Source organism: Pinus tabuliformis, chromosome J (genome assembly GCF_031772625.1).
Source record: "Pinus tabuliformis cultivar Carrire ecotype Pingquan chromosome J, CPIR1, whole genome shotgun sequence".
NCBI lineage: Eukaryota > Viridiplantae > Streptophyta > Pinopsida > Pinales > Pinaceae > Pinus > Pinus tabuliformis.
Genome location: NC_142295.1, coordinates 506,373,422 through 506,386,830, shown reverse-complemented (window position 1 = coordinate 506,386,830; position 13,409 = coordinate 506,373,422).

The window sequence follows — 13,409 nt, the reverse complement described above, 5'->3', positions numbered from 1 at the left end:
CAATATTTGAACACCTTGGATGCCTTTGATGGATGAGGTTCATGGCCATATGCTATTCTCATGAACTTACCAATTGCATTAGAAGGAAAGACTATTTAATTAGAAGTAGAATTTGTAGATTCCAATGTCAACTACAACCTTCTTATCGAGCGAAGCTGGACTCACGCCATGTTTTGTGTGGTGCCTTCTTCGTTCCGCATACTTCATTTTCCTCATGAAGGAAAAATAGTCACAATTGATCAACTGTATTTTTTTTCTTCTGGTTCGTCAAATGGTAACATTCCTTATGTGGGAAATACTGAGATTCCTTATGAGATTGTGGGGGCAAGTCTCTTCAAAGACTTTGCTTTAATGGATACTTTTAATCTCCCACCTCCAAATGTTCATTCAGACAATATGATCTCGGATTCTACGGATCCTTGGATTATTCCTATCAAAGATCAAATCAACTCATTTAGTTATGGTATGCCTTTAAGTCCATTAGAGATTAATTATCAAGAAATTGTATTAGCTTCAATGGTCACTTCAAAAAGTCATACTTTATTCAGTATGAACCTGGACACTTATGTGCCATCCCCTTGGCTTGGCTCTTGGGATTCTCTAGATCCCTTGTGCAAGATATTCCCCACTGAAGAGAGTATCATGCAGGTCATGTATCTGGGGGAAGTTCCATGGAATGGTCTATATCATCGTTCTTCCTTTCTCCCTTACCTCGATGAGATGCCTTCTTGTTCTAAAGTGTTTGTTTCTCATTCTCCTAGACCTCCACTTTAGACACCTACCCAGGCATGTCAAGTCTTATCAGAGGGTAATATGTGAAACATCAATGCTATGATGACTATTGACATTTCCATTAAACTAAGATTTTTCCAGAACATCCATATTAGGGATTCTTCTTCTCCAGATGAAATCAATATTTATACTCAAATTTTTAAATAATTTTGAGACATCTTCACTTGGTCATAGGAGGAAATGCCTAGTATTGATCCAACCATAGTGGTGCATGAGATCCCGACTTATCCTCGTGCTAAGCCTATTTAACAATGAGTTCACCCTGTGCACCCTTAAAAGGCTACTACTATCAAAGCAGAACTAGAAAATATTTTGAAAGCAGGATTCATTTATCCTATTCCATTGACAGATTGGGTATCTAATACCATCCCTATTGCCAAAAAGCAGGGTACAATACGTGTTTGTGTTTATTACCACGATATCAATCGCATGTGTCCTAAGGACAATTATCCTACTCCCTTTATCAACCAGATCATTGACAAATGCATAGGGAGTGATATTTTTTCTTTCATGGATGGATTTTCTGGCTATAACTAGATTAACATTTCACCCGCCGATCAACACAAAAAAACCTTTATCTGTCCTTGGGGTACATTCGCTTATAAAAATTTTCCTCTCAGTATGAAGAATGTTGGCGCTACCTTTTAGCAAGCAATGTCCTATGCATTCCATGACATTTGAGACATTTTTCAGCCATACCTCAACAACTTGCCTACTCATTCGGCTAAACATCATGACCATCCAGATCACTTAAGAGCTATCTTTTTTCAATGACGGCATTATAATATCCATATCAATCCACACAAGTGTGTGTTTTTAGTCGAGTCTAGGCAGCTCTTAGGTTTTGTTGTTTCTCATGAAGGTATCGAGATTGATCCTTTGAAAGTTGAGGCCATAATCAATTTATGCCCTCCTTCATCGTTGTTGAAATTACAGAGCCTATAGGGAAAAGCTAATTTTCTCTATCACTTTGTCTCGAATTATGCCAAACTTGCCAAAGGTTATACTCGCTTACTTAAGAAGGGGTTCCCTTTTATTTGGGATGAAGTTTCCCAAGAACTCTTCAATGCTTTAAAGAAAGTCCTAATTGGTTCTCCTTTACTGCATGCCCCCGATTACTGCTGCGATTATTTTCTATATTTAGCTACAACTGATACCACTATTGCTATGGTGTTAGTTCAGGACGATGATGATGGTAATGAGCATATGGTCTGTTGTATGAGCGAGAATATTCTTGATACTAAGTCCCATTATGATCATGTCAAGGAGCTTTCCTTGGCGATGGTTCATGTCGTCCAAAGGTTTTTACACCATATCCTTTTACGGAAAACCACCGTGATTTTTTATTGCAACCCCATGACATATATACTAACTCGTCAGTTGTTAGGGGGGAAATACTCCAAATGGATCATCATCCTGCAAGAGTTTGATTTGGAATTTACTGCTATCAAATCAAAGAAATGAGTTGTATTTTCTGAGTTAATATGTGCTCTTCCGTCTACAAGCACCCCAACTGATTTTACTGAGTAGATACCTGATGAAACTCTGTTTCTAATCATCACTCTTGACCCTTGGTATGAAGACATTATCATTTATCTCCAAACCTATAATTTTTTATCTGATTTGTCCCAATCCGATAGATTCCACATCCAATAGACGTCGCATCCGACATCAGTCCCAACACTATTGGATCATTGGTGATACATTGTATCAGGTCAATGTGGACTCTGTCCTTCGCAGATGTCTCACCCTTGAAGAGGCTGAGAGGGTCTTAAACAATTTCCACTCTGGTTCCCATAGTATTCATATGTCTGGATATGCCACTACTGAGAAGATCCTTCGTGCTGGTTATTTATGGCCTTCTATCTTCAAAGATTGCATTCTAACTGTCCAAAAATGCCATGAATGTCAGGTTTTCAACCACAAGCAACATGCCCCACATGCACCCTTACATCCAGTAATTACCGTTGGACCATTTTCCAAATGGGGCATTGATTTCATGACATGTAACCCTCGCTTGGCCGGGGGGCGTGGTTACATCATCATCGTTGTCAACTATTTTACGAAATGGGCCAAGGTGATGCCTACATACAATGCTGATGGTATTATTGCTGCACAGTTCCTTTTTTGACCACATTACAACGTGTTTTGGTGTCCCTCAAGCTATCATGACTGACCATGGATCACATTTTCATCAGCACATGATGGCAGAGCTAACTGCTCAGTTGGGCCTTTGACATGATAAATCAACTCCATATTATCCATAGGCCAATGGCCAAGTTGAAGTAGTCAATAAGGTCTTGATTACTATGTTTCAACGTATCGTTGGGAAGCATTGAAAAAATTGGCATTTAATGCTATTCTCGGCTCTTTGGGCTTAACAAACTTCTGCTAAGATGACAACTGGATTCACTCTGTTCCAGCTAGTGTACGACTTAGAGGAAACTCTTCGAATCGAATGCAAAATCCCTTTGTTTAAGCTAGCTATCGAACTTCTTCCGAATACCTCTGCTGAAGCGGAGTGGCTACTGTATCTTCAGAGACTCGACGAGACTCGTCATATCACTGTGATGGTCATCGAAGCTCAAACAAAATGGGTCAAATCTCATTTTAACCAAACCGTTTCTCCTCGCACTTTTGTTTAAGGTGACTTGGTCCTTCTTTACAATCAAGCCAATGATAAATTGGGGGCAAGTACGTTCAAACCCATGTGGCATGGGCCCTATATTGTCAAGCGTGTCTTATAGAAAGGTGCCTACGAGCTATGTGATTATCAGGGAAATGCATTGTCATAGCCCCGTAATGGGCTATATATCAAAAAGTATTATGCATGAGATTCATATGATAACTTTTGTACACTAGTGTGTTAATTCATTAGTGTGCGTATTGATTTTTGGTGTGTTTGTTTTCTTTGCAGACATACATTTTTCTGCTTACCTTGTGTTCCACTTGGTTTGCATATGTCATCAAGTCATTACCTTGGTTTTGTTGATGGTTCTTGTCGTAGCAAACGTAACCTCTCTTTTGCAGCATGGGTACTCTATGACCCTAATGGAGAGATGATTAACTTACAAGGTATTTTCCTTGGTCGAACAACCAATAATATTGCTAAATATAGTGCAGTTATTGAACTCTTGTCAGAAGCAGTTTCTCTTGGAATTAGGGATTTAATTGTTAAAGTGGATTCAAAGCTTGTTGTGTTACAATTAAACAATCATTATTTAGTAAGAAATCCACAAATATTGTGTATGTATCTATGTGTTCGATTGTTGGAAAGAAATTTTGATTACATTACATATCAACATATTCCACTTAGTTTAAATACCATAAAATTCATTAGAAAATTTTGTTCTTGATAGACATTTGCATCATTTTTAAAATTGAATCATGTTATGAACACAAAAGCAGAAATAACACACACACACACACATACACACACACACATGCATGCACACACACACACACATGCATGCACACACACACACACACACACACACACACACACACACACACATATAGCACGTTTTCCTGAGTGTTTAAATCAAAACGTAAAAAAATAAGAGTGTTCTGAGACACTTGGATTTCAAAGCCGACAAAATATGTAAAAGACTAGGTAAAGTATCAAACTGCACGATGCTCATGATAACACAAGACTGCTCTGATCACTCGACCTAGCAATAGATGTAGTCTCGCAGAGACTCCCACTGTATGTCGCTGCCATTGTAGTGGAACATCGTCAGTAATGGCATAATCTAGAACCCCTCGAGTGATTGCCTCTAGATTTCTCTCCATCTTTGTTAAGGGGTAAACCCCTTCCTCATAGTCTGCACCCACTATTGGATGGCAAAATCATCATGCTATTGGCAACAAGCCTGGTGGTCTCTCTGGTCCCACATCTTCACATTTATCATAAGTTGAATCTTAGTTCACACTTTTATAAAAATCATAAAAACTTGAAAAAATTCAAAAAACAAGTTTTTACCTGTGTCAGTCCACTGTTCGCCTAGTGGTAGAGGTAGATCTAGATCCCCTCTAAAATCTGGGCTGGCATAAGTAGCTAGTGTTCAAGCCAAGCAAAGAACTGTGGTGGATAATGCATGTGTTGACCCATGCCTCCTTGAGGCATGAGCTGGCTCCATCTCATGAGCCTCGGATCTCGGATGGTAGGATGTGGTACTTCTGCCCATTGATACCAAAAGAGCAGTACTCGCTTGAAGAAGAAGGTCACCATTCTAGAACTGAACCTAAATCACTTCAAGTGTCCATGCTTACCCTTGGTTAGTTGGTGCTTCATATTCACCAAAATGACTCCACAACATTTGAAGATGGTGGGGGCCAAACACACGATATCGTACTGAAACTGAGACTTGGAAGCCTAACGCAAAGGTTGTATGCCGGATATATGAACCATGGTGAACAAAATTGTTATCAGAACGACGTTATTGGTGATTTTTACAATATTCACCTTACCTCCATTGGTTATCTCGGCACCAAGACTATATCTATGGACTAGACTCCTCGTACTCTCACCTCCTTGGCAAGATTCAAAGAGTTGAACTGCTTTTCCTCGACGGGGTAATCCCGTGATGAAATAGATGTCCATCTCCTCCAGTTCTAGTTCTTTCCCTTTAATGATGAAGATCTCTTGATCTACATCCCAAAGGCTGATCAGATAGGGTAGCAACTCCATCTGGGCCCTCAACCCTGTGGTTTGGTACAATATCAGCAGGCCATAATCCCTTTGAGCATTTATGCATGATGGATCCTAAGATGCTTGGAAATCCTCAGCATCATGGCTTCTTTATTTCCACTCCAATACCATTTTTATCAGCAAACAACATTTAAACACTTATTAATGCTTTTTACATGGATAAGAATCCTCAAATGTTTCTTGAAAGGGAGTTTTTAACTTTGAAAAATTACTCTCAACGCCATCGCGCCTTTTTTTCAAAACAATGTGATGGCATCATGTGAGCTTTTGGGCTTGAGCGTGACCATCACGGGTCCGATGAACACACCCACAATGGTCACCAATGACCTAACATTTTAAAATCTTCCTTTCTAGCCTAAAATTTACTGTTAAAATTGCATAAAAAAGTAATGAAATGCAAGAGCAAGGATGAGGCTCTTACCTATTGCAAATGGATTATGAAATGGTACTCCAGATCTCCCACAACAACCATTGGAAAGCAAGGAAATTAGGGCACAAAAGCACTTTTAGAGATCGGTTTGGTAAAATGGTAAAAAATGAAATTACTTTTACCTATTTATAAGTTTTGAAAGTCATTTTGTCAAGTGTTTTTGTAATATTTTAATATTTTCTCGATATCGGTGATGGGTGTGTTTCATGTGTAGTTACATTTGCATTCAATGTGAACAATGATCATTATCAATTGATTCTAGGAGTTTTATTTTATATTTTTTTTGGACTCATTAAATAAATGAAAAAGGAACCCCCCTGGAGTCATCTTTCAGCTCTTTTCTAACTCTCGAAAATTGAAAAGATTGTCAGGTACTTGTCATTTTTATTTCATTAAAGTAAATGAATCGACATCACCTCCATATACGTTTACCCATTTTCGGGCTATGACTGACTATTTATGAAAAAGGTAGACCTTGGTCGACATGGTCAAGAGGTTCCCTCAGATATTTTTTTTCTCCCTTTTCGGGTTCGAGGCACAAATTATGAAAAGGGACATGATAGAGTTTTATTTTTTGTTTCTTTTTCAAACTCTTTAAACATGAAAAAGATATTGAGTTCTTCTTACGTTAGGCTCATTAAAAGTTTGCGACGAAAGAATCATCACCATGATGAGACTGAGCTTCTCCTTCCTAGGGCTTGTAAAACTTACTAGGATGGATTCATTCAAAGAATGAACTTACATAACAAGCATATGCTATCCCCTACAAGCTTGTGATAAAAAATTGCGGTATTCACTAGAAATAGCAGTGAAAAATGAAGATGAGACATCCTTTATATAGGAAGCATGTCACTCTTGAACATGACTCTTCTGCTCTCGTGTCAGGTTTGGGATATCCTCACTCAGTCACTTTCCTCCCGGGTTTGGGTGATCTACTTTTCCTCTCATTTGACTATTCCACTTTGACATCATGACCTTTAGTCCCATGTTGAGTGAAATGTTGCCACACTCCGGAGTCATGTCGCCAATATGTTTAAGAGAAGTCCAATATGTAGTTATTTACCTATACATTGTTTGAGTAACTTCTATAGTCCTGAATATCATACCACTTTACTCCTTGTTTCGTGTCGATGATGGGGGATTCATCATTGACATCCTTTGACGGTTCACTTCCTTTCAACCTTATATCACTATCTAGGGAGATGACTTAGGAACTCCCTTTTAGTACCTTAGAGCTAGCATGCCTTAATGGTTATTTCTTCGCATCTGACGATGTGTCTTCATTATTGGCCTTTAATCGGGTGATTCCATGAGTGTTCGACCTTAGCTTCATTATCACATTCACAGATTGAACTATTGTACCTTGAGGGCCATTATCATTATTGGTGGTTTCTCTACTACCTGTTAACGATCCAGATCATTGGCCGGTAAACAGGTAGTTTTCTAGCATGTTCGGCTTCAACACGTTTATTCGCCTGTTGGAATTCATACATTGTTTGGGTTGAGATGGAGTGCAAGACCCCGAGTCTTATCTGTTATGGATTAGGCCGCATGGAATTTTTTGTTATTCATGACTGTACACATGTTTCTATTATACAGATGCCTATAACCATACCGTGAGACTTTATATTCATGATGATCCTTGTTATCTAGATGGTTGTGGCCATACCATGGATCTTGTATCTAGTCTTCATCATCCAGGTGACTGCATCCATGCCGTGGATTCATGTCTTGATCACAGATATGTATATGTATATGTGTCCTTGATTTACATGTCTCCTAACAGTGCGTGTCCCCGTACTTGCCAGAAGCTCATAAAGAATCTCAGCCATCCCTCCTCTTTCTGCCTTCATTCTTTACGGGACATCTGTTACACAGTATTTTGTCATTCCTCCTGCACTTCCTTGTGACATACTTTGAAGTTCCTGAAACATGATCATTATACAATATACTCATCAATGTATACAACTCAAATCCCTCCTTTAAATTTTCTTGGAAAATCCCTAGAGCTTTCCCTAAAGAAATAGCTCTTGAAACCCTAAAATGAGAGTCATCACCCTTATGAAGCTCAAAACTGTGATGATCACTCGTTGCACCCTATTAAGCTAGCGATGGTATCGCTCTATTCTCTCTCATACTTGTGATGGTCTAAAAAAGGAATTTTTCCCAAAGAGGATGAGAAACTTCATGATCCAGAAGCATCCAGAGCGGCGAGTTGGAGGTGGTTACGCATAGATGAGGTCGAATCCTCATAATTTTACCTCTTGGTCTCATCCCTATGAACTACCTCCTTAAGATGTTGGCCTAATCCTATCTTTGGAGGAGGCCTAACTCCCTCTCCCAAGCTATAAATTCCCCCCTCTATGATTCCCAAATGGTTGATCTATGTCCATTTGCACGCCTATGCTAAGCTTGTGCTTAGAGGCTATTCATTAGACTTGGAGAAGGAGTGTTGGAGAGTTTCTTGGCTTGGACTTGAATTACCACTCAAGGAGATCCTTTCAACATCAAGGATATGGTTGTAAGCTTCCCCTTTATTCTTTAAATAATAATACAATTGTTGGTTCATCTTCCCAAAATATATATGTTCATATATGCATTGGTTTGGCATTCCTTGATCAGCTAAATAGGTTATTATTGGATTTGATATTAGTTTTGGCATGCTTTGTTGTCTCTTGGTTGTTTTTGTAGGTATATAAGTGCTAAAGGAAGAAGGAACAAGGTTGTGACGCAAGTGGTTTGAGGATCTCAACAAAGGAAATCGGATTAGCATCGGAGTAATGTAGGCCTTCTCTCTTGTTCTATTTTTCAATTATAATCTAGGAAGATGTCTATTTGGTTGTCCCTTGAGTTGCTAAACCCACTCATTGGGCTTGAGGGATTGTCTCTGTTAGCAGAGAGAATTAACCTTGTCAACAGACCTCAACACCTTATCTGGGATCAAGATCAGAGATTATTTGGAGTGCCTTGGAACTTTCATACATAAATGGCAAACCTCCTCATTAACAACAATGTGAATACAACAATGTCCCTTGATTGTTAGATCTTATAGTTTACTCAATTTCAACATATTCATTCATCCATATCAAGATGCACTCAGGTATCTTAACACTCATTTACATTATCAGTGAGTTTTCTCACATTGGTTAACAATTTTCATTAATGATCGGTAATCCAATGATTTATTGCGATGCTTGAATTTGGCACATTCATTCACATGGTAAGAATCGTACCATGAATTTTTGATTTGATGAAGACTAATGGTTTTATGAAATCAACAACAAATTGCAACAATACGTTTTATTGGTTTCTTGTATCAACATTTTCATCTTGTTTTTCAACAACACCATGCTGGCACCATTACAACACTTTTTCATTCATTTCATTTTCAAGAAAAACAATAAAATTGGGTCCAATTCAGTCAATATGCATTATGTTTCATGGTTTCTACTTCAACATGAAGTACACAATCCAAATCAACAGTTCAAACTTAGAGAAAACAACTCTCTACAAAAATTGACGTTTTCTGCAATCACTAGAGAAAGTTGTAGTTTCTACAACTAATACTGTAACAACATGTTTTTTTTTGTAGCAGCTTGTTCTAGAGGCAGTTTTGGCACAAATATTTCAAGAGATTGGAGTGGAAATAAAAAATTCTAAGCTTCTAGGTTTTCTCAGAATATGGTAAATGAACTAAGGAGCAGTCATAATTCAAAAAAAGTATAATTTCCATGGAATTTTCAGTGGGGTTTTAAGGCAGATTTTAAATTTTCACCATTATGTACAGATTAGGCTAGATTTTGTTATTTTTGCACAAGAACATGTTTTCTTCACCAAAATGGGATTATAAAGGCATGAGGCATTAAAAAAGGTAAAAATACACCATTTATCTTTTTAAGCACTCATTTTGGTCTTAAAATGAGTTCGTGGCATATGTTTTTGTGCAACATTGGATGGCATGAAAAGTCATTTTCAGAATTTTCCAAAGCCGATGTTTCAAGAATCTGTTTTCCAGAAGAATGGTTTTATTCCAACATCTACAAATCCTACTTCAACATTTCAGGTTCTTCAAAAGGTAAACTTGAGGTAAAAACTTGCATAAGTTTTTTTTAGTTTATTAAAGATTTAGGAAAATATGATAAATAACCACTTCAATTACCATTCATGCAATCCATCTTCTCCATCATTGACCTAACCCTAAAAAAACCTTTTTCATAATTGAATTAACCACTCAACCATATTTTTCATCATTTATCTATCCCTCATACCAAATTCATGCTCCATCCACAAGCTTTGTCATTAAAAAAGAAACAGTGTGCAATATATTCAAAATTCATTATGAAAATATCATGAGTATGAAAGCTTGGCATGAAAATGATCCATAGTAGAAGTCATATTGAATGTATTGCAATCCCTGAGTTTGAAATCTGATATCAATCTTTTAGCTTTCAAAAATTTGAATATGATGTGCTTAAGAGCTAGGTTCCAATCAAAATTTGAAGGGTTTGGAGAAAAATCCAATTCATGATATGTGCTTGTGAAAGAATGAAGGAAATGGTTAGTGGCCATCACTTTTTTGACATATCTTATCCAATATATCTCAATGCATATCATTATGACACTCAGATCCTACCTTCCCAAATTATATATTGAAGGCAACAAAGTTAAATGAAAGCTACTCTATTTTCATTCCTCTACTAGGCAAAAGATGAAATTAGTGAAGGCATGTATAGTAATTTCAACTCAAAAATGTTTTAACAGTAAAAAGGCATCCTCAAAGTGTTTTGGAGTCTGCACAACAATATGTTAGTAAAATGAAGTATCCTAGAGAGAGATAAAAATAAAAGTGAGTTCAATCCTAAAGATCAAAGATAATGATTTTGTGGTTTGCACATTTGTATCAACTGTTGCACATCTTTTTTATCTTCTATGAGTATTATATCACAAGGATTCTACGTTGCAAGAATATATGCAGCAAAAAAGAACAAGAGTTGAGCACAAGGTATAACAATCAGCAACAGGTTCTTTTCATATCATAAAGAAAATGCAATAGGAGTTTAGCAACAACACAAAATGCTTTCTTTTCTTTACATATTCAACACATATTCATCAAGGCTCATGCATCAGACATTGATACCCTATTTCAGCATGCACAAAGAAGGATTTTAGGCACGCCTCCAAAAGAATGGTAATTAACATGATTCACATTGCAAAGAATTGAGTTAAGCCTTGGATGTGGTAAGTTGTTACTCATTTTTACTAATGCAGTCTGGTCCATGATTTCTCTTGAGTGGACATTTGCCAAAAAAATTTTGGTTTTCCTCTCTTCATATTTTTCACTTTCCTCTACTTTACCTACTTTGGGATGATGTCAGTGGTTATTACTCCAAGTTACCACAACATTTCAATCATTTCATCAACCTTTTATTCCTCTTGGAATCTCTTCTATGGGTTCATTGCCCCTTCGTTGAAAGATATTGTATGGTGGAGATGGTTTTATTGGTTCAACTAAATTTCTTGGACACTTTATGGTCTAATTGCAACACAAATGGCTACACTTGTAGACATAGTAGATGACGATACCTCTTAGGAAGAGGAGAGATCTCCTTGTGAGGAAAATGAGAAAATATCCCATGATTTTTCATCTAAAGAAGAATATGAGTGCATCCCTCGAAGTGAGAAGAAGGATTTATAGGTGGAATATATCTTGGTTGTGAATATTTTAATAATTTTGATAGGGTAGGAAATGATCTAAATGAGGATATATACTTTAGAAAATATAAATAAAAAGGAGAGGCTATGAGAATATGAACTCAATAATGATGAATTGAGCAAAAAAAATGTTAATTCGAATATTGAGCGAGAAGAAAAAAATGAATGAAGTGTTGACAAATCAGTTGAGTGAAAGAGAAGCCTACTGTGAGAGACTATAAGTTGAAATAAACTCATTGAGACATGATTTAGAAAAAGCTAATGACAATTTGTCTCGATATCATAATATTTAAAAGGGTACTGAGACCTTGGATGTGATGCTCAATAGGAAGAGATTCCCTCTCAATAATAATAGACTTGGATGTGAAGAAGAATCAACCTCCAATAAAGTAGAATCTAAAGAGCAAGTCATCAATGTTGAAAGCATCAAAGGATATATTAGAAATAAATCTACAGGAAGTGTTGGATAGTAGCAACAACAAATAAACAAACAAAAACAAATGTGGGTGAATAATATACATAAAAGGTTGTAGCAACAAAGAAAAATAAATAAAATATATAGATATCAGTAGCATAAGATAATTTTCCATAGTTTCAATATGAACAGTGATAGATATTGAGTGAAGATCCAACAAATATCCTTTCCTTGTTAATAAAAAAATAAACAAAGGAAGAGTAATCCCACATATCGAAGGTTCTTTAATGGCTAATACGTTCCTTGCAAAATTATGGACATATAACAATAAAGTGTACATATAATGCAAGAAATAATAATGTGTTATGTAGTAGTAGTCATCGAGTGTGTAGGAAATCAAAGAATGGTGAAAAACCTATGAGGACTTATAATTCCTTTACTCCTCGCTTAAATATTGTTGAATGCTACAATTGTGCAAAAAATTGGGTACAAAGCACCATAAAGTAGATATGGAAAGGTAATCCCTCACTCTCAAGGTGTGAAATCCATGACCCAACCAATGGCTAAGAGGAGACATAAAGATGTATCGGAGAATGAATTGGATTTCAATGCTCATTGTCAAGGAATCACGCTAAGAGGCAGAAGGAATCAATAGTGATATGATTTTTCTCTCAAGAAAAATCATAGTAAAATTAAAATATATGATTTGTTTATTCCCATAGTGAATCTCTATGAAAATATCAACTACAAAAAATAATATATTTCAATAAATTAAAGATACAACAACTTAATCAGTCTTCCAACAAAGACCAAGAAAAAAGGGAGGAAGAAGATTTGGATGAAGAAAGAGGAAATACAGGAGAAGTGCAATTTATGCTTGCATAGACATGATGAAACCCAAAGGAGACTAAATACTAAATTAGAAGAAGATGTCCCTATCAAGACTTAATGCACCAAGGCGTGGAAGAAAAAGGAAGGAAATCTACCTTGGGGGAGTAGATGTCTAGCTTCTCTTCATTGAAAAGAATATTATGGCTTCAAGTAAAGCCAAAAGTGTCAGATGCAAGTAACAAGAATACATATGCAAAGTTGCGCATTTGAATGTTTAAGGTAATTTTGAGCCCATTTTTTGTTAATGAGGTAAATTTATTTATTTGTATATACCAACACCGCAGGAGAAAGAGAGAATGCAACCAACATATTCTAAGTGGTAGTACACAACAATACTTCATGTTACATAAATAAGAGGAGTTACAACAAAATAATGGTGTGCTAAAAGAGCATAAAATAAAATTTAGGTCCATAAGAAAAACCCTCAAGTAGAAGCAAAGAAGGAAGATGTCAAGGTA